Raw genomic sequence first — 22215 nt, forward strand, 5'->3', positions numbered from 1 at the left:
CAACTTGGGATTTTCTAAGCACTTCTTTGGTTTTTCTACAACACACCTCTCACTCCTTCTCTACACCACCACCTCAGATGTCCTTCCTCTCCTCAGACTCTCACCTAAATAACTTAAAGGGGTACTCTGCTGCTCAGTGTTTGGAACAAACTGTTCCAAGCGCTGGACCGGCGTGTCAGCTCGTGACGTCATAGCCCCCTCATGATGTTTGTTACAAACGTGGCGGGATCGCTTGGTGGGAGAGAGATCAATCTGCAACTATTGCAACAGCTGTAGTCACCCTGATTGAAAACCACACTGATTTGAATGGATGCAGCTCATTTATGTTTCAATGGGTGGGGTGGCTTATGTGTGGGAGGGAGGAAGATGGAATTGTGGGATTTGTAGTCAAAAAAAGAAAAGTCAAACTGGAAATATCACTGTCTGGCAGGTACGTACTAAAATCACCTTATGGCGGATAACCCCTTTAAAATCAGACTCACATATGAGGGAAGTTCTATCTGTTCATCCATTGGTGCCCTTCTGTAAGGGGAGGTCTCTACGAAATCGCCTGGTACACAGCCACTTTGTGGCCCCTACACCGGCAGGGTCATGGCTTGAACGTAGACCAGTGGGGACCTTCAGATGTGTTGACGATTGTATTGCGTGCCCCTACATTAATAAGAGTAAAATGTTCCTCATTGAACACACAGGAGCTGAATTTAAAATCCGTGATTTTGCTAATTGTAGGATCACTGGGGTAGTGTACCTCTTCAAGTGTTCGTGCCCACTCAGTTATGTGGGTAAAACCACACGTGAGCTGAGGAGAAGAATTGTGGAACACTTGGGAGATATACGCCATAGACGTGATACTGCAATAGCTCAACATATTTGGGATAGACATGATGGTGATCCTAAAACATTAACTTTTCGGGTCATAGAAGTGATTAGGTCGAGTCTAAGGTGAGGAGATCTGGATAAGAAAATCCTCAGTAAAGAGACCAAGTGGATTTATAGACTAAAAACAGTAAATCCATTCGGTCTTAATGAAAGCTGCAATTTCTCAGCCTTTATCAATTGAGTCTTTTGTTCAAGTTAGTAAACTGAGGTGGGGATATATGTGAAGAGTGATATCTACAGTACATTACCCCAGATTATATCTATTTACAATTTAAAAGTTATTGCTGGTATCCTATTACATATATATTTTCTATATCAACATCCCCTATAGGAGTGATTCAATGCCTACCCAAGAATTGTTGGATGGGGCGGATCAGCGGTGGACACTTCCCAAAGGCTCACTTTCTCTTTAATTCTTTCCTTTATTCCTTTTAGTATAGCCTTGTCCTAGCGCCCTCACTTATCTTAGTGTAGGGAAGGTCACCGTGGTTGAGGCCACCCTGTTAAGGAGGTGGGTTCCTCAAAAGGTAGGGTGAGAATATGGGGATTTAGCCTTATGGGGCACTTCTGTCTCCGGTCTATGCTATCCTCTAATTTCTGAAAATCCAGTGAGGATGTTATCAACAAGTTACTAAACTAAGTCTCCTGCCTTAATATACTTAAATGGGTATTCCAGGAAAAAAAACTTTTTTTCATATATCAACTGGCTCCAGAAAGTTAAACAGATTTGTAAATTACGTCTATTAAAAAATCTTACTCCTTCCAATAACTATCAGCTACTGAAGTTGAGTTGTTCTTTTCTGTCTGGCAACAGTGCTCTCTGCTGACATCTCTGCTGGTCTCGGGAACTGCACAGAGTAGAATAGGTTTGCTATGGGGATTTGCTTCTAAACTGTGCAGTTCCCGAGACACGTGTCATCAGAGAGCACTTAGACAGAAAAGAACAACCTTAACTTCAGAAGCTCATAAGTACTGAAAGGATTACGATTTTTTAATAGAAGTAATTTACAAATCTGTTTAACTTTCTGGAGCCAGTTGATATATAAAAAAAAAGTTTTTTCCTGGATAACCCCTTTAATATACTCTATTGAAGGAGCCGCCCACTGTGAACAATGCTTATACGTTTATTTGTTTATCTGTTTATCATTAAGTATAATTTTTATTATTCTTCAGAATTTTGCAGAGAAAGAGTAGTTGAGTTATGGGCCATAATTTATATATGACAGTATTAGTGATTTTAGATTGGGTCCAATAACATCATAGCACCTACTACTTATGTCATATGTATATGTATATATATATATATATATATATATATATATATATATATATATATATAGATATATATATCTTTCTTGGGGAAGTGTCCATCGTTGGTCTTTGCTTCATCTATTGAGACTAGTCCTGAAATGATACATTATGTAAAACCTTTAGTAATTCCCCTACCCAGAGTATATGAGAAAATAGATACTTTCTTTGTTATATCCTCACGCATCTTTCTATAATAATTTTTTTATATCAATAGTAGCCTGATTGATATGGGTCATGTGATCGGGATGACCAGCCTACCTACATGTCATTATGTGGACTTGCAATGTTGCAGTCACGTGATCGGACCCCCCCAACCCCCCACGTCTATCCCCTCTCCCGCACTGCTCCTGTTACCTGCTCCAATATTGCATAAAGTTTGAAGAATTTACAAGCTGCTACTGGGTGAGTGCTCCGATGTATTCTTCTACAAAGACTGTTACCAATGTTCTATATTCGTTCGTGCAGCACCACCCATAGCTGAATATAAGGAGTGCAGGATATGAAAGCTGCCACAGTGGGCATTCATACAGAGAGGCTCCAGCAGTGCCAAGGTTTCTTTTTCCTTTACATATATGTATTATAATTCATGTTAGGGGCACAGTGTATATTATAATTCATGTAGGGGCACAGTGTGTATTAATATTCATGTTAGGGGCACAGTGTGCATTATAATTCATGTTAGGGGCACAGTGTGCATTATAATTCATGTTAGGGGCACAATGTATATTATAATTCATGTAGGGGCGCAGTGTGTATTATAATTCATGTTAGGGGCACAGTGTATATTATAATTCATGTAGGGGCACAGTGTGTATTATAATTCATGTTAGGGGCACAGTGTGCATTATAATTCATGTTAGGGGCACAATGTATATTATAATTCATGTAGGGGCGCAGTGTGTATTATAAATCATGTTAGGGGCGCAGTGTGTATTATAAATCATGTTAGGGGCACAGTGTATATTATAATTCATGTAGGGGCACAGTGTGCATTATAATTCATGTTGGGGCACAGTGTTTATTATCATTCATGTTAGGGGCTCAGTGTACATTATAATTCATGTTAGGGGCACAGTGTACATTATAATTCATGTTAGGGGCACAGTTTGCATTATAATTCATGTTAGGGGCACAATGTATATTATAATTCATGTAGGGGCGCAGTGTGTATTATAAATCATGTTAGGGGCGCAGTGTGTATTATAAATCATGTTAGGGGCACAGTGTATATTATAATTCATGTAGGGGCACAGTGTGCATTATAATTCATGTTAGGGGCACAATGTATATTATAATTCATGAAGGGGCACAGTGTGCATTATAATTCATGTTAGGGGCATTATTATAATTCATGTAGGGGCACAGTGTGCATTATAATTCATGTTGGGGCACAGTGTTTATTATCATTCATGTTAGGGGCACAGTGTTTATTATAATTCATGTAGGGGCACAGTGTGCATTATAATTCATGTTGGGGCACAGTGTTTATTATCATTCATGTTAGGGGCACAGTGTACATTATAATTCATGTAGGGGCACAGTGTGCATTATAATTCATGTTAGGAGCACAGTGTATATTATAATTCATGTAGGGGCGCAGTGTGCATTATAATTCATGTTGGGGCACAGTGTTTATTATCATTCATGTTAGGAGCACAGTGTACATTATAATTCATGTAGGGGCACAGTGTGCATTATAATTCATGTTAGGAGCACAGTGTATATTATAATTCATGTAGGGGCGCAGTGTGCATTATAATTCATGTTAGGGGCACAGTGTTTATTATAATTATTTTCTCTGGCACAGTGTGTAGCCTTATTGCATTAAAGGTGCATACTCTGTAATGAGATTGTGAGATATTATTATCATGGTTCTTCATAGACCTGATACAGGTGTAAGGGTCAAACAAGGCTCAAGGAGGTGATATTAGAAGAACTAAGTTAGCGGTTAATGCTTATTTTGCAGGAAGGCTTAAAAATGTATGCAAAATAAATTTCAAGCTGTAACCAATGAAGAAAATAACACCACAACAATCTCCACCAGTCTCATCTACAACCAGCGTGCTACCTACTACAACTGCAAATGCAGAGATGTAAGAAACTTAATAGGGAAATGCAAAAAAAACAGCATATTCAGGAGGCACCGAAGATTCATCTGAACCATCACAATCCGAATCCACTAATGATAGGAGTGAGACCACACCTGCTAAAAAAAGCCCAAATAGTTTTCCCCTGGAGTACCCCTTTCATCGTAATGTCCTGGAAAGATAAAGATATTCAGATATGTCAGAATGGTTGAATGAATTGCAGGTTATTGTTTCATTTGAGAAGAAGAGATGGTCATGGGTTGGAAGATATGATGAATTTGTGAAGATTTGGAACCAATGAACTCAGTTGTCACTGGTGGGCACCAGACACAACACTGGTCTGTAAGATAAGGAAGGCCATTAAATGAAAACATTTCTCCTATTTTACAATTCTGGTACCATCAGGTAATGTACGTTGTTTATGACAGAAGGGCACAGACGGAACATGGAGCTGGCACGGCGTCTATTTACTGTATCCTCCCCAGGTTCTTTTGATGCCGCCGACTGTGTTTAATGTTCCTACAGGGAAAAATCCCTCTGTAGCACCAGGATACTGAACTTCCTTACTGGATAGAATACAAGGAAATTCATCACAGAGACAACCTGGCAGAGGGTGATGGCGATGAAGGATCAGATTTACCCTCTGTGAACCTACAATACACTTTAAAAATATGTCCTTATGATACAGGGGGAACAAACATGGCAGCTGAGGGGAAATCACATTCCCTGCAGCATCTCTGGAGCCATCAGTGAGGGGTGAATGTAAGAGATCATGGAGGGTAAAGGGTCTGGGACACATTGGGACCATCACATTTCTCACCTAACAACAATGCACTAGTAAACCAATACAGTGGTCCCTCAAGTTACAATATTAATGGATTCCAGGATGACCATAGAATGCTTAAACCATTGTATGTTGAGACCATAACTCTATGGAAACCTGGTAATTGATTCTGAAGCCCCCAAATGTCATCCAAAAATAGGAAAAAGTGAGGATTATAGAAAAAGTAAGTAGATAACTAATATAGATAAAGCAAGATCGTACATATAAAAGTAATAAAGATCATCTGGAGCTGTAATCACTTCTATGTAGAGGACAGGAGCTTCTTCAGGGTCCTGTACAGTACACACAGGCTGGCATTTATCATTGTAGGTGTAAGTGAAGCATTTTTCTACACCTTTTTTTGTGTGTGCTGGTGATGTGTAGGAACACAAAATTTATTAAATGGTCACAGAGCATTTGATAAATTTTGCGCAGGTAAGGCTCCTTTCACACTATGAAAAGGACCCGTTATATAACACCCGTTATAAAATGGCGGGCGATCACGGGGTAAAATGGCCATTAGAAAAGCCCTAACATACGTTAGTAAATCCCATTACAGTCTATGGGATTGTTCTAATACACGTTTTAACTTGTTATCGCCCATCATTCATAACACACGTTATTTTGTGACGGGAGATAGTAGCGGGAGAAATAGTGCATGCATTATTTCTCCCGCTACTATCTCCTGTCACAAAATAACGTGCGTTATGAATGACAGGCAATAACGGGTTAAAACGTTTATTACTGTACTATACTGTACCTAATGTGGGGGAACTATAATGCCAACCTAATGTGGGGGAACTATACTGTACCTAATGTGGGGGAACTATAATGCCAACCTAATGTGGGGGAACTATACTGCACCTAATGTGGGGGAACTATACTGCACCTAATGTGGGGGAACTATATGTCCAACCTAATGTGGGGGAACTATATGTCCAACCTAATGTGGGGGAACTATACTGCACCTAATGTGGGGGAACTATATGTCCAACCTAATGTGGGGGAACTATACTGCACCTAATGTGGGGCAACTATACTGCACCTAATGTGGGGGAACTATACTGCACCTAATGTGGGGGAACTATACTGTACCTAATGTGGGGGAACTATAATGCCAACCTAATGTGGGGGAACTATACTGCACCTAATGTGGGGGAACTATATGTCCAACCTAATGTGGGGGAACTATACTGCACCTAATGTGGGGCAACTATACTGCACCTAATGTGGGGGAACTATACTGCACCTAATGTGGGGGAACTATACTGTACCTAATGTGGGGGAACTATAATGCCAACCTAATGTGGGGGAACTATACTGCACCTAATGTGGGGGAACTATACTGCCAACCTAATGTGAGGGGACTATACTGCAACCAATGTGGGGGAACTATACTGCACCTAATGTGGGGGAACTATATGTCCAACCTAATGTGGGGGAACTATATGTCCAACCTAATGTGGGGGAACTATACTGCACCTATTGTGGGGGAACTATACTGCACCTAATGTGGGGGAACTATATGTCCAACCTAATGTGGGGGAACTATACTGCACCTAATGTGGGGCAACTATACTGCACCTAATGTGGGGGAACTATACTGCACCTAATGTGGGGGAACTATACTGCACCTAATGTGGGGGAACTATACTGTCCCTAATGTGGGGGAACTGTACTGCACCTAATGTGGGGGGGAACTATACTGCACGTAATGTGGGGAACTATACTGCACCTAATATGGGGAGAACTGTAGTGCACCCCTAATGTGGGGGAACTGTTTGCACCCCTAATGTGGGGGAACTGTACTGCACCCCTAATGTGCGGAGAACTGTACTGCACCCCTAATGTGCGGGGAACTGTACTGCACCTAATGGGGGGAACTGTACTGCACCCCTAATGTGGGGGAACTGTACTGCACCTAATGGGGGGAACTGTGCTTCACCTAATGATGGGGAACTGTACTGCACCCCTTATGTGGGGGAACTGTACTGCACCCCTAATGTGGGGGGACTTATACTGCACCTAATGTGGGGAGCTATACTGCACTTAATGTGGGGGAACTGTCGGGGGGGGGGGGGCATCATAATGAAGTGCTCCGTCTTCCAGGCAGCCTTAATCTGGCCCTGGGGGTAAGGTTATTAACCCCTGATTTGTCGTGATGCCAGGATGTGGTTGTTTTCTGTAGAAGGCCCTGCCGACAACCAACCCAAAAACGGCAGGCAATAAAGGAATGTCCACAGCAGGAATTATGAAAATAACTGGAACTTTTACTTAAACTTCTTATGAAACAGTCTTTACACCTATGCAGTTTCTCTAGAGGCAACCTGGATGCAGGATACCTCACAGGCTTGCTGGGACTTGTAGTATTGAGATTTATGCAGGCCACTGTGCTACTAATTGTATACTTGAGTTGAGTAGTAGTCACTAGAATTGTAGATAGAGCTTGATAACACATGTTTTGAAGTGGCTGCAGGTTCCTTAGGCTTTGGCCTAGATTAAATGAATTTAGTATATGCTGAGATTGTGCTTGCTTTAGATCCAGGAGATAAGAGAAAAGAGAGCTAACTGGGAGACTACATCCCCTTATATACTAGGGGGGCTGGACTAAAGCCCATTGGTTGCAAAGCCTGTGGTTCCTGTACCCAGGGAACTCTGGGTACATCACATGACAGTAGATCACATGACCCGGGAAGGTGGAATACATTTTATACATTTGTACAACCTTTATAAATACTGATCAATATACAGAAATATTATGTGCATATTTATATGACGCAGTAACTGATGAGCAAGGGGGGAAGCCCTGCAGGAGAGCCCTATGGACTGCAGGGACTCTTTCTGAGGGGACTTACGAAGGATACAGGGCCATGTCCTGTACCGAGACACCACAGATCAATAGAGTTCTATTGAACTCCATTGATCTGTGTGCTCTGCCATCTATTGATAATGCCTAGTCCAGCCAGACTCTATCAATGACAGAGCCAGGGACACCAGGGAAGGAGAGGTAAGCCCTTCAGCTACCTCTATAAGGAAGCACAGCCAGGATCTCCTCTTAAAGCGGCAATTCAGCTGCTTATGTCCAGAGAACCTCAGCCAGTAGGAATAGCTGCAGCGAGGTTCTCTCTGATACAGTCCACTGCCGGTAATCTTCTACAGTATTCTGCAAAGATTTGATGCGCAGGATTTCAAGCTGTGTTAAAGGGTACCTCTCATCAAAAAAACTTTTGATATATTATAGATTAATGTATGCAGAATAACTTCACAATTGCATGTTATTAAAAAATATGCTTCTTTCTATTTAATTTTCCACTTTGAAGAAATGACCACTAGGGGTCTCCCTACCAGTCCTGGCAGCAAGCATTTCAGACTCATGCTGGAGTCCTAAACACTATGAGCTGCCAGTCTGCTTTGTTCACAAAGGAGAACACTCAGAGCTGCCAGCCTGCTTTGTTCACAGCCTGTTTGGCTGTGAACAAAGTAGGCTGGCAGCTCTGAGTGTTTAGGACTCCAGCATGAGTCAGAAATGGTGACAGGACTGATCGGGAAAAATACAATAGAAAGAAGCATATTTTTCATTAACATGCTATTCAAAAGTTATTCAACATTCATTAATCTAAAATATATCAAAAGTTTATTTGATGAGAGGTACCCTTTAAGTAATTCAGTTTACATTGAAATCTGCAGCAGAAAATCCTGCGCATCAAATCTGCACAGAATACTGTACATGTGAATAGACCATCATAATGGGAAAAAAGGGTAAATACCAGTAAATGATGTAAGTTTATTGGGCCATCCAGGTTTCATAGACACAGAGAGGGGAGTGAAGTGTCCGGCCATGTGCTTATCTCTCAGCTCGCTCTTGTCGGGGGGTTGGTTTCGGGGTCTGAACACTCAGACCTCAACTTATAAAAACGTTAGACATGTCCCTAGGACTGATGCACTTTACATCTCACTAATAGTATCAAGAATAGATGCAGATATCTGCAGAGGGAAACAAAGTAAATATCATCCGCAAAATAAATATTATGAGGAATATTGTCCTAAGAGATTGAGATTATCTGATAAAATGCAGTAAACAATCCGAAGGATTGAGTCTATGATCCTGGATCCTTTATTTGTTGCCAAACACCAGACACGTACAAAGTCATCACCCTGCGGCTGTAGCCGGGTACTATATATTGTACTGTTATGGATAATATATGTAAAATGAAGATCATTCTTCTAAAATGGAGGTTACATCCTGTATTACACCCTGTGTGACCATCCCCTTTTGACACAGAGAGAATATTATGCAATACTTATGTAAAGTAGTCTGCTAACCAATCAGAATGTTTACACAATGTGCTACACCCTACTGAAGGATATATCTTGTGTGTACGCTATACAATAAATCAGAGAACTGTTTTGACCCAAAGCGAGAGTAGGCGTCTGTTTTCTCTGTGCACGTATTTATCTAATTTGGAGCAGGACATCAATCTAGAGCGCACTTGGAACGCATCCAAAACAGTACCACATTACCCAGTGAGGGGTAGGTTCAGTAGAGTGAAGCCAAGAGTTAATCAATGCCTTATATCCAGTCATCTCCACCATGAAGGAGGTTCTCCTGCTTGTCGTCTTCTCTATCTTCTTCGGTAAGTGTGGACATTATTTTTAAGAAACTACAATTCCAGTCAGGGACAGTTCACACTAGCCTAATATTGTCATATTTTCTTCATATATTGTGAGCACCAGTCCCCTCCAGACCACAGGTCTGACTGCTATCACTTCATGTCATCTGACCTGCGGTCTGGCCAGCTCTCTAGTTTATAGTTGGATTTGTAGATTGTGGGAAAACTAAATGGTTTCGGGGAATAACTAAGAAAATCTTTATCGGTGGTCACTCATGAGATTAAAGGGGTACTCCGGTCGAAAACTTTTCTTTTTTTAAATGAACTGGTGACAGAAAGTTAAACAGATTTGTAAATTACTTCTATTAAAAAATCTTTATCCTTCCAGTAGTAGTATTAGTATTAGTAGCTGTATGCTAAAGAGGAAATTCTTTTCTTTTTGAATTTCTTTTTTGTCTGTCCACAGTGCTCTCTGCTGAAACCTCTGTCTGTGTCAGCAACTGTCCAGAGCAGCATAGGTTTGCTATGAGGATTTTCTCCTGCACTCTGGACAGTTCCTGATACGGGCATCAGGTATCAGCAGAGAGCACTGTGGACAAGACAAAAAAGAAATTCAAAAAGCAAAGAATTTCATGTGCAGATTTTTTCAATAGAAGTAATTTACAAATCTGTTTAACTTTCTGGCACCAGTTGATTTTAAAAAAAAGGTTTACCAGTGGAGTACCCCTTTAACCCCTTAAGGACCCATGACATACATGTACTTCATGGGACCCCAGTACTTATTCCGGTCCCTGCGGCGGCGCCCGGCAGAGATCGGAATGTCATGACTGCTGAAATCATTCAGCAGGCATCCCGTGCAATCGCCCAGGGGGTTATCAAACCCCCCCATGTCGGCGATCGCGGCAAATCGCAAGTAAATTCACACTTGCGATTGGTGCAATTCCGGGTCATTACGGGTCTATGGTGACCCGCAATAGAAGGGGGATCGCGGTTGTCCATGACACCCACAACCCCCCTGAAGTGATAGGAGTGAGGTGGCAGGGGTGCCACCCCTCCTATCCCTGCTATTGGTGATCTAGACGCAACCACCAATAGCAGATCAGGGGCAGGGGGCTTTACTTTCCTTTTCCCTGTTCTGCCCACCCACAATAGGCCGGGCAGGACGGGGAAAGTGGCGGGGACCGGCGCCGAAGATCCACTTACCGATCCGGAGGCTGCGAGCGACGGAGATCGGCGGGCGGCAACGGAGATTGGCGGGCGGCGACGTCATGCGGCTGGATGCTACGGAAGCCGGTGAGTTGCCTAGCGATATCTGGAGGGTACAGTCTGAGACCACTAGATAGTGGTCTCTAACTGTAGCCCTCCAGATGTTGCAAAACTACAACTCCCAGCATGCCCAGACAGCTGTTTGGGCATGCTGGAATATGTAGTTTTGCAACAGCTGGAGGGCTACAGTTTGAGACCACAATCTAATGGTCACTAAGCTGTATCCCTCCAGATCTTGCACAACTACAACTCCTAGCATGCTCAAACAGCGGTTTGCTGTCTGGGCATGCTGGAATTTGTAGTTTTGCAACATCTGGAGGGTCACAGTTTGGAGATCACTTTGCAGTGTTCTCTAAAACTGTAGCCCTCCAGATGTTGCAAAACTGCAAATCCCAGCATGCCCAAACAGCTGTCTCAGCATGCTGTGAGTTGTAGTTGCGTACCTCCAGCTGTTGCATAACTACATCTCCCAGCATGCCCTTTGGTGATCAGTACATGCTGGGAGTTGTAGTTTTGCAACAGCTGGAGGCACACTGGTTGGAAAATACTGAGTTAGATAACAGAACCTATCTGAAGGTTTTCCAAACAGTGTGCCTCCAGCTGTTGCAAAACTACAACTCCCAGCATGCACGGTCTGTCAGTACATGCTGGGAGATGTAGTTTTGAAACAGCTGGAGGTTTGCCCCCCCAGGTGAACGTACAGGGTACATTCACACGGGCAAGATTACAGTAAGTTTCCTGCTTCAAGTTTGGGCTGCGGCAAATTTTTCCCCGCAGTGCAAACTCCTAGCGGGAAACTCACCGCAACATAACCAGTGCAAACGTACCCTAAAAACACTAAACTAACACAAAATAAAGGGTAAAACACTACATATACACCCCTTACACTGTCCCCCCCCCCCCCAATAAAAATTAAAAACTTATTGTATGGCAGTGTTTCCAAAACGGAGCCTCCAGCTGTTGCAAAACAACAACTCCCAGCATTTCTGGACAGCCACTGACTGTCCAGGCATGCTGGGAGTTTAGCAACAGCTGGAGGCACCCTGTTTGGGAATCACTGGCGTAGAATACCCCTATGTACACCCCTATGCGATCCCTAATTTAGTCCTCAAATGCGCATGGCGCTCTCACTTCGGAGCCCTGTCGTATTTCAAGGAAACAGTTTAGGGCCACATATGAGGTATTTCCGTACTCGGGAGAAATGGCACTACAAATTTTGGGGGGCTTTTTCTCCTTTTACCCCTTATGAAAATGAAAAGTTGGGGGCTACACCAGCTTGTTAGTGTAAGGAAAAAAGGAAAAAAATACCCCCAAAATTTGTAACGCAATTTCTCCTGAGTACGGAAATACCCCATATGTGGGCGTAAAATGCTCTACGTACGCACAACAAGGCTCAGGAAAAAGAGAGCGCACATTTGAGGCCTAAATTGGTGATTTGCACAGGGGTGGCTGATTTTACAGCGGTTCTGACATAAACGCAAAAAAAGAAATTCCCACATGTGACCCCATTTTGGAAACTACACCCCTCATGGAATTTAACAAGGGGTATAGTGAGCCTGAACACCCCACAGGTGTTTAATGAAAATTCGTCAAATTTTTATGGAAAAATGAAAAAAAAATATATATATTTCACTAAAATGCTGGTGTTACCCTAAATTTTTTATTTTCACAAGGGAAAATAGGAAAAAAGGCCCCCTGTAATTTGTAACTCCATTTCTTCTGACTAAGAACATACCCCATATGTGGATGTAAAGTGCTCTATGGGTGCACTACAATGCTCAGAAGAGGAGCGCCATTGGGCTTTTGAAGAGAAAATTTGTCCGAAATTAAAGGCCACGTGTGTTTACAAAGCCCCCATAGTGCCAGAACAATGGACCCCAGCCCCACATGTGACCCCATTTTGGAAACTACACACCTCGCGTAATGTAATAAGGGGTACAGTGGGCATTTACGCCCCACAGGTGTCCGACAGATTTTTGTAATAGTGATCCGTGAAAATGAAAAATGTAATTTTTCATTTGCACAGCCCACTGTTCCAAAGATCTGTCAAATGCCAGTGGGGTGTAAATACTCACTGCACCCCTTATTAAATTCTGTGAGGGATGTTATTTCCAAAATAGGGTCACATGTAGAGGGGTCGACTGTTCTGACACCACGGGGGCTTTGTAAACGCACATGGCCCCTAACTTCCATTCCAAACAATTTTTTTCCCAAAAGCTCAATGGCGCTCCTTCTCTTCTGAGCATTGTAGTGCACCAGCAGAGCACTTGACGTCCACACATGGGGTATTTCCATACTCAAAAGAGATGGCGTTACAAATTATGGGGGGGCCTTTTCTGCTATTAACCCTTGCAAAAATGTGAAATTTGGGGGGAAACACCCATTTTAGTGAAAATTTTTTTTTTTTTTTTACATATGCAAAAGTCGTGAAACCCCTGTGGGGTATTAAGGCTCACTTTATTCCTTGTTACGTTTCTCAAGGGGTCTAGTTTCCAAAATGGTATGCCATGTGTTTTTTTTTTTGCTGTCCTGGCACCATAGGGGCTTCCTAAATGCGACATGCCCCCCCCCCCGCCGAAGCAAGCTTTGCTCTCAAAAAGTCAAATATGACTCCTTCTCTTCTGAGCATTGTAGTTCGCCCGCAGTGTGCTTCAGGTCAACTTATGGGGTATCTCCATACTCAGAAGAGATGGGGTTACAAATTTTGGGGGGTCTTTTCTGCTATTAACCCTTGCAAAAATGTGAACTTTGGGGGGAAACACACATTTTAGTGAAAAAAAATTCTTTTTTTTACATATGCAAAAGTCGTGAAACACCTGTGGGGTATTAAGGCTCACTTAATTCCTTGTTACGTTCCACAAGGGGTCTAGTTTCCAAAATGGTATGGCATGTGTTTTTTTTTGCTGTTCTGGCACCATAGGGACTTTCTAAATGCAACATGCCCCCCAAAAACCATTTCAGAAAAACATACTCTCCAAAATCCCCTTGTCGCTCCTTCCCTTCTGAGCCCTCTACTGCGCCTGCCGAACAATTTACATAGACATATGAGGTATGTGCTTACTCGAGAGAAATTGGGCTAAAAACTAGGGATCGACCGATATCGTTTTTTTAGGGCCGATACCGATAATCGGTGGAGGTTAGGGCCGATAGCCGATAACTTATACCGATATTCCGGTATAAGTTATCGGCTATTTATCCACCCTCGACACCGCTGCAGTGCATTGATTTAAAGCAGGCGCGTTAAATCAATGCACTGCAGTGGCTTTTGCGGTGCCATAGGCCGCCGCCGCCACCACCCGCTTATCTCCCCCTACCTGTCAGGGTGGTCCGGGCCATCCATCCTTCCTGTAGTGTCCGGGGGCGTTCCAGGTGAAGGGTGAACCGGTCCGGGCTGTCCATCTTCTCCACTCCGGGCAGGCTCCGGCCTAGTACGCTGCATAGACGCCGCTGCGCAGTGACGCCCGTGCGCAGCGACGCACCTGACGTCACGGCGTAGCGGCGTCTATGCAGCTACTAGGCCAGAGCCTGCCCGGTGTGGAGAAGATGACCGCCGGAGAAGGACAGCCCGGACCGGTTCACCCGGAACGCCCCCAGACACTACAGGAACCATGGATGGCCCGGACCACCCCCATTACGGGTAAGTTTAATTTTTTTTATTGACTCGGAGGGTGGGGGAGGGGCCCGACCGGTATAGCGGTATGGCAAAAATCCATACCGGTATACTGCCCAGCACTACAATGGGGGGTGCGACGCGGTGCGGTGGGTCGGGGGGGCGGTCGCGGTGCGGCGGGTCGGGCGGGGCATTATCGGCTTATCGGCAAGGTAATTGCCGATACCGATAATGCCCAAAATCGTGATTATCGGCCGATAATATCGGCCATACCGATGATCGGTCGATCCCTACTACAAACATAAGTGTACATTTTCTCCTTTTACCCCTTGTAAAAATTCAAAAATTGGGTCTACAAGAACATGCGAGTGTAAAAAATGAAGATTGTGAATTTTCTCCTTCATTTTGCTGCTATTCCTGTGAAACACCTAAAGGGTTAAAATGCTGACTGAATGTCATTTTGAATACTTTGGGGGGTGCAATTTTTATAATGGGGTCATTTGTGGGGTATTTCTAATATGAAGACCCTTCAAATCCACTTCAAACCTGAACTGGTCCCTGAAAAATAGTGAGTTTGAAAATGTTGTGAAAGATTAGAAAATTGCTGCTGAACTTTGAAGCCCTCTGGTGTCTTCCAAAAGTAAAAACTCGTCAATTTTATGATGCAGACATAAAGCAGACATATTGTATATGTGAATCAAAAACATTTTTTGGGGAATATCCATTTTCCTTAAAAGCAGAGAGCTTCAAAGTTAGAAAAATGCAACATTTTCAAATTTTTCATAACATTTTGGGATTTTTCACCAAGAAAGGATGCAAGTTACCACAAAATTTTACCACTATGTTAAAGTAGAATATGTCACAAAAAAAACTATCTCGGAATCAGAATGATAACTAAAAGCATTCCAGAGTTATTAATGTTTAAAGTGACAGTGGTCAGATGTGCAAAAAATGGCCGGGTCCTAAGGTGTAAAATGGCTGGGTCCTTAAGGGGTTAAGAGAAATGGTGTGCACCAAGAGAAATATAAGTGAGGTATCGTCACTCTCTAGAAGCCTTATACTGCCTTAGACCACCAGGGATCCTACAGTAACCCCTTCACTGCTAGAAACCACCAGGAATACTGATGTTATACTGATATTCCTATACTAGCATGGATTCTTACATTAACTCTTCACTCCCCTCAACCCCCCAGGGATGCTAAAAGTAACCCACTCTGTGATCTATACCCTCAGGGATGCTCACAATAACCTCTATACCTTTCACCACCAAAAGAACAGGCTGTGCTGGACCTCTGGGCTATCTATTGTACTGTTAGTGACCAAATCCCAGTCTACAAAGACCATCACTACCAGTAATCTCACTACACAACTCACCTCTCCCTGTTTTCACACCGAGCAGCGGGGTCTTCTTTCTCCTCTGTTATGGGGCAGGAGATGTGATACCACAAGTCACTGAGAAACATCTGTCATAAAGCGGCCTGCGGCCTACAAGAGTAAGAGGTAGCCAGTGGCTCTCGGGTCTGTCACAGTTTTGAACTGCATTGTATGTCCGACAGTTCACCAGGGATGCTGACATTACTCAGGGTCCCTAGGTTCCAGAACATCCAAGTTATCCAGTTGCTGCTATATAGCTGAGTCTCTAGGGACATTTGTCATTGTGGAATATAAGATGACTCCTCCTGGGAAGTCATATTGTCATATTCCACAGACATGATATGACTGATAAGATACTGTAATATTATAATAATAGATTTGCTGTCAGTATGCTAATGCTAAGATTTAGCCATCGGGGGGGGGGGGGGATCGGGGGGGAGAGAAGTTATAGAGCACATGGTGCCTAAGCCCCCTCTGCCACACGATATGCCACCAGTATCAGAAGTGGCACAAAGTAGTTGACAATCCCTGTTCCAAATTTTGACTTGAATTCATATCCATGAAAAACATGGCTGCTTTCTTCTAAAAATCTCCACAATCATCCACAGGTTGTGCGCGGTATTGCAGTTCAATGTTTAACCCCTTAAAGAAGCAGCTAATTTTCACCTTAAGGATGCAGCCTGTTTTTGCAAATGTGACCACTGTCACTTCATAGATTAACCCCCTAAGGACCCAGCCCAACAGAGCATTTTTTGCACATCTGACCACTGTCCCTTTAACCCCTTAAGGACCAAGCCCATTTTGACCTTAAGGACCAGGCCAATTTTATTTTTGCAGTTTCGTTTTTTCCTCCTCGTCTTCTAAAAATCATAACTCTTTTATATTTTCATCCACAGAGTAGTATGAGGGCTTGTTTTTTGCGCGACCAGTTGTCCTGCATAATGAAATCACTAATTTTACCATAAAATGTATGGTGCAACCAAAAATATACTATTTGTGTGGGGAAATTAAAAAGAAAACCGCAATTTTGCAAATTTTGGAAGGTTTCGTTTTCACGACGTACAATTTACGGTAAAAATGACGTGTGTTTTTTATTCTGTGGGTCAATACGATTAAAATGATACCCATGATTATACACTTTTCTATTTTTGTTGCGCTTAAAAAAAATCGCAAACTTTTTAACCAAATTAGTATGTTTAAAATCCCTCTATTTTGACGACCAATAACTTTTTCATTTTTCCGTATAAGCGGTGGTATGAGGGCTAATGCGCCATGGCTTTTTGCGCCATGATCTGTACTTTTTATTGATACCACATTTGTGGTTATAAAAATTTTATACATTTTTTTTTTATAAGATGTGACAAAAAAGTAGCAATTTTGCGCTTTTTTTATTTTTACGTTCACGCCGTTCACCGTACGGGATCTATACCATTATATTTTAATAGTTCGGACATTTACCGCGGCGATACCAAATATGTGTATTAATTTTTTTTTTTTACACTTTATGGGGGTAAAATGGGAAAAAAGGACATTTAAAATTTTTATTGGGGGAGGGAATTTTCACATTTTTTTTTACTTTAATTTTTACACTTTAATAGTCCCCATAGGGGACTATCTATAGTAATCATTTGATAGCACTGCACAGTATTAGCAATGTATCGGACATAGCACTGATCAGTATTATCGGTGATCTTCTGCTCTGGTCTGCTCAAACTCAGTCCAGAGCAGAAGACCCCGGGAGACGGACGAAGCAAGGTGAGGGGACCTCCGGCCGCCATGCTGGATGATCGGATCCCTGCGGCAGCGCTGCGGGCGATCCGATCATCCATTGAAAGTACCGCACTCCCGCAGATGCCATGATCTGTATTGATCACAGCATCTGAGGGGTTAATTGCGGACATCTGGGTCCCTGGTTGCTGATAGCTGCCGGGACCTGCCGCGCATGACGCGTGCACCCGCCCGGTGCTATCAGTCATGGCGGCGCGTAAATGTACATCATGGTACGTTAAGTACCATATCATCATGACGTACATTTACGTCCATTGTAGTTAAGGGGTTAAGCATTAATAACTCTGGGATGCTTTTAATTTTCATTCTGATTCCAAGATATATTGATTATCGGAATACAAATCGGCTGCAAACTTAAGATGTCCTTGTTTAGGTGCGATTTTACCATGTAAAGGACCAGCTGATGTCACTTTACCTACGTCATTCTATAAGGTAGCTTTCTATCCTGACTTATTCGCTGTAACTCTTTTGGCCAGAAAATCTCCAACTCCATCCAATAAAGCAGGCCCTCAGAGATGCCCACGTAACATATACAGTAAATGAGGTTTTCCAACTAAGCTCCTGAGGGGAGATTTATCGAAACCGGTGCAGAGGAAGAGAAGTGCACTTGCCCATAGCAACCAACCAGATCGCTTCTTTTATTTTTGAAGAGGCCTGGGAAAAAATGAAAGAAGCAATCTGATTGGTTGCTATGGGCACCTGCACCGCTCTCCTTCTAGACATGTTTTGATAAATCTCCCCCTTGGTGTCCAAGAATGTTTCTCATGTGACAATCTGTTCAGTGGGTGAAGCAGTCTCTGTCCACAAGGACTGGAACATCCTGTTCACCTCTACAACCACCTCCCAAAAACGGCCCCATCAAAATGACCCCCCCTGACTTTGTAAAAACCTTGTGAAGACTTACAGAAAACGTTTGACCTCTCTCACTGCTGACAAGGGTATAAATGTATTGAGAGTTCTTGACCAAATACTTATTTTCCACCATAATTTGCAAATAAATTCTTTAAAAATCAGACAATGTGATTTTATGGATTTTTTTTCTAATTATGTCTCTCATAGTTGAGGTATACCGATGATGAAGGCATCTCATCTTTTTAAAGACCAATCTTCATATATATATATATATAGCGGCACTCCAGCAGTTTCAAGAAGAAGAAGAAATTCCTTTATTCACCCATATGGTGCTACGTTTCGACCCACTCAATGGAGTCTTTATCAAGCATACCGTATTCTTGATAAAGACTCCATTGAGTGGGTCGAAACGTAGCACCATATGGGTGAATAAAGGAATTTCTTCTTCTTCTTGAAACTGCTGGAGTGCCGCTGTTTGCTTCCTATTGGATTTTCTGTTGTTTATATACCTGTGGTTGAGGTTGGAGCTGGCTGAGCACCCGCATTGATACCTTATAGGCTTGAAGCCTTGTCACGGTGCTCCTTCATCATATTATCTATTATATATATATATATATGTATGTAGATTGGTCTTTAATAACTAGAAACTTTATTTGGCAAAGATCTCCGAGAAGTATTTGTGGAGCCTGTAGCTTCTACATAGTGACGTCATTCATAAAACCGGCACTAAAACAAACACTGTATGAGGAATATTGTCCCAAGATATTACAATGATGATATACAGCAAACAACATGAAGGTCTGTGCTCATGATCTTGGTGTCTTTGATTCTTTGCCACGTCACACCCCTCCGGCCGGATCCCGGCGCTATATACATATATAACGCTGAGAGTTAAGATTATTTGGGCAGAGGCTTGAATCCAGTCATCTCCACCATGAAGACTTTCACCGTTCTCCTCCGTGTGGTCTTCTCCAGCTTCTTTGGTAAGTGTGTACATTCTCTATCACATTACCGGTCACCCAGCTTTCCCAGGCGCCAGAATGATTTAGTCTCTTACTTCCATATAGCTGGAATATGAGAAAGCTTAATTACTACTTCAGGGGAAAAGTCATAAAATACACATTAGTTGCAACCCAGCTTTCTTAGACACAGAAAGGACTGTAAACTGCAGGATCCAGAATGTATCATGACCTTTTACTCTCTATTTTCTATTGTGCAGTTGCTGCTCTTGGAATCTGTGATGGTAAGCCCATACGTGTGGCTGAAGACCCCAATAACCCTAGATGCGCTGGAAAACCCATTATCTTTATAAATCCCATCACCCGTTTCCCAGTAAGTGTTTCCATACTGTGCACCCCTCTTCTGTTATTACACATCAAGGCAGGGTGGACTTATAACAATAACTGAGCGAAAGCTGTACACATAATTACATAGGTAGTGGGAAAATGGAGCCCTGACCCTATAAAGATTGGTCTGGTCACTCTATTCTACATTCATGACTAACAAGGGAAGAAGTGACCCTAGTATAAAGCTGTGGCCCTGCTCTCCTTTCTATCCTGGGATGGGAGGACTGAGAGCTACTGTACCTTAGAGACCAGTAGTAGGAGTAGTAGTAGTAATACTAGTAGTAGCAACAGCAGCAGTAGAAGTATTGGTAGTAGTAGTAGTTAATTGTGTGTACAGCTCCCACTGGCCTCAGCTATATGTAATTAGTCCACCCTGCCTTGATGTGTAATAACAGAACAGAAGTAGTAATATTGATAGTAGTAGTAGTGGTGGTTAGCCTGTATAGGCTAATCTAATTTATGGGAGGAGTCTGGAGGCGTATTTATACTCACTCCCAGGGGCAGGGGAAGATCCGACTGCTCCGGTTCCCTCTGGTTCCTGGACGACTCTGCATTTCCGGTCAGCTGATTCGCTTCTTCCGGCGGCGGTCAGGTAGGAGCGCAGTCTATCTGCGCCATGGTTTCCTTTTCTCACTCCCCTCACCCCGTAGGTGGCCGGCTGGGGCCGGGACTCTCAGCACCACCACGGACCTCGTTACTACACGGGGGAGGAGAGGATGTCAGAGCCGGCAGCTCGGTTAGCAGACGGGAGCGTCCCGCACAAAGTCTGTTGCTTGGCAACCACAAGCTCGGCCGCACGATACACAGGGCCCCACGTGGCACAATTTGGTTGTGTAACTCATTGAGGAGCATCTAGCAGGGTCACCCAGGGATCCAATTGTGTGTGTGTGGGGGGGGGGGGGGAGGGGTTCAGTGAGGTTAGATGGTTGCAGAGGCAGCATTATTGTCAGAGGGCATGCTGCCACTGCTTATCTTGGGGCACCCTCTTGTCATCCGGGGGATTTTCTGTAACTAGAGGGGTCATGGCAGCCAGTTATTTAAGAAGTATCCATATATTCACTATCATTTTGCTCTGGATCAGGTTGTAAGTTATATATATGGTTGCTGGTATGTACATTCTTCCCTCTCTTCCTCCTGCAGGTCCTTTTCTCCTCCCTTTACGTCTGGGGGTCATTATTCTTACCCACAATTCCATCCATTATGTATGTATTTGTTCAAGTATATGCTTCAGGTCATGTTTTCTTGAGGTTACGTTTGCTTTAATTTCTATGTTATATCAATTTGGTGTCCACTACCTTCATGTCATTTCAGCGGGAATTACGTAGTATTTATTACCCATTATCCTTTACGATACTACTTCATCTTGTCAGTTGAGTACGTATTTATTTTATTCAGGGGATTTTTGGTTCGGGTTCATTACGCTTTGTGATTTATGGTTTTCCTCAGACAGATTATCCTCTGGTTCCATCTCGCCACATTCCGTTCTGAATCAGGTATTTTCTGGGAGCTTATAGGATGATTGTGGTTCACCTCGTGTTGGGTTTAGTTCTTCAGGGTGATTTCTCATTTCCATATATCACCCCGGTGGTGTCAAATTCTTCTACCGTTTTCTGAGAGGTTGGTTTGCCGGGTCAAACCTCGATGCCTCATGTTATTTGGGTAGTATATACTAAGGCTAGTGGGTGGGACTAGGGGGAGGAGCCAGTAGAGGTGGGTTGCCCTCGTCAATCCTCGTGCCTCGTACTCTGGCTTAGCTAGTTCACTTGTCTTGTCTGGGCACCCTCTAGAGGCAGATTGCTTGTCAATCCTCGCGCCTCACGTTTGTCTCTTACGTCCTCTTTTGTAGACAGGTAGGCTTATGGGTGTTATTGTTTTTCAGGAGATGTCTGTGTGCTCAGAAACCATGGAAGGAACAGCTGTGCCTCCTTCACCAGCTAGATCTTCTTCGCAAGGGAGTGCCATGTCCCTCAGGACTTGGACAGTCCCTAAAATTATTGCGGAGCTTCGCCGCAAAGGGATCCCATTCCCAGCCACGGCTAGGAAGGCAGAACTTTACAGGATCCTGTGCTCACATAGCACCCCGGAGGCCGGTGAACAGTCAGATAGGGATACTGTGACTTTGGCTCAAATTCATACTATCCTTGGCACCTTAACCACTTCCATGCGTGATATGCAAAACAGAATGGCCAACCTCGAGGCAAGATCCAGCCCAGGCACTACCACGGTGATTGCAGGTTCATCAGGTTCTACCGGGCCTGGTGAGACCTCT

The 22215-nt window shown here is 43.2% G+C and overlaps 1 protein-coding gene across 5 annotated transcripts in view; it reads right to left on the bottom strand.

Moving 5' to 3' along the window:
• LOC130297721 (urotensin-2 receptor-like) overlaps positions 1-22215 on the bottom strand; it is a 645128-nt gene that overhangs the window by 136339 nt on the left and 486574 nt on the right. The window lies entirely within an intron of this gene.

This window comes from Hyla sarda, chromosome 13 (genome assembly GCF_029499605.1).
Source record: "Hyla sarda isolate aHylSar1 chromosome 13, aHylSar1.hap1, whole genome shotgun sequence".
Taxonomy (NCBI): domain Eukaryota; kingdom Metazoa; phylum Chordata; class Amphibia; order Anura; family Hylidae; genus Hyla; species Hyla sarda.